This window comes from Sinocyclocheilus grahami, unplaced genomic scaffold (genome assembly GCF_001515645.1).
Source record: "Sinocyclocheilus grahami isolate Dianchi unplaced genomic scaffold, SAMN03320097.WGS_v1.1 scaffold1178.1, whole genome shotgun sequence".
Taxonomy (NCBI): domain Eukaryota; kingdom Metazoa; phylum Chordata; class Actinopteri; order Cypriniformes; family Cyprinidae; genus Sinocyclocheilus; species Sinocyclocheilus grahami.
The window spans coordinates 192,895-193,833 of NW_015506357.1; the positions used below are offsets into that span (position 1 = coordinate 192,895).

The 939-nt window shown below is 37.9% G+C and overlaps 1 pseudogene; it reads left to right on the plus strand.

Moving 5' to 3' along the window:
- The first annotated feature begins 166 nt into the window (after positions 1-166).
- Positions 167-939, plus strand: part of LOC107567660 (methionine aminopeptidase 2-like) — a 6,103-nt pseudogene continuing 5,330 nt past the window's right edge.

The window sequence follows — 939 nt, forward strand, 5'->3', positions numbered from 1 at the left end:
AAAAAAAATTCTATTGCTCTGTTTTAAAAAAAAGTTATAAAAAAATTTCAATAATTATCGATACCGAACCATATGAAACATTATATCGTTGATACATTTTTTTAGCTATATCACCCAGTCCTAAATTAACTTCCCTGACTTGGTTTGAAAATATCAGTTGGACGTGATGCTTTTCATAAAAGAAATCAAGCTCAAGTGTCAAATTTTGCCAGTTGTTTTTGATATTAATGACTCCTAGTTGGCAGCTCATAACCCATTCCATTTTCACGTTTTCTCAGTGAGCGTTTGGAGGACTGCAGTAGGAAGTTGATCAAAGAGAGCGGTTTGAACGCAGGGCTGGCGTTTCCTACCGGGTGCTCGCTGAATAACTGTGCTGCTCACTACACGCCAAACGCTGGAGACACTACTGTCCTCCAGTACGACGATGTGTGCAAGATTGATTTCGGCACACACATCAACGGTATGGCCAAGAAGTAGGCTGGCTGGGATGCCGTTGATAATAATAGTGTAAATTATGTTTATTTTCATTTTTATTACTACTAATAACAATAATAGTAAAAAGAAGAAGAAGATTTTTTATTAAATAACGTGTGTGTTTTAGGCAGAATCATTGACGGTGCCTTCACTGTCACCTTCAATCCAAAATATGACCGCTTGCTCGAGGCTGTGTGAGATGCCACCAACATGGGCATCAAGGTGAGTGTGTGTGTGATCGACATGATAAAGTTTTCATGTGCCTGTATAAGTAACATTTTCTCTTTCCACAGTGTGCAGGTATAGATATACGCCTTTGCGATGTTGGAGAATCAATACAGGAAGTGATGGAGTCGTACGAGGTTGAAATAGATGGGAAAACATATCAAGGTATTGACTTAAATAAATGATTGCAAATTCTTAATACTAATTTTAATCCCCTAAGTGCAGCTCATTTTGTGTGTG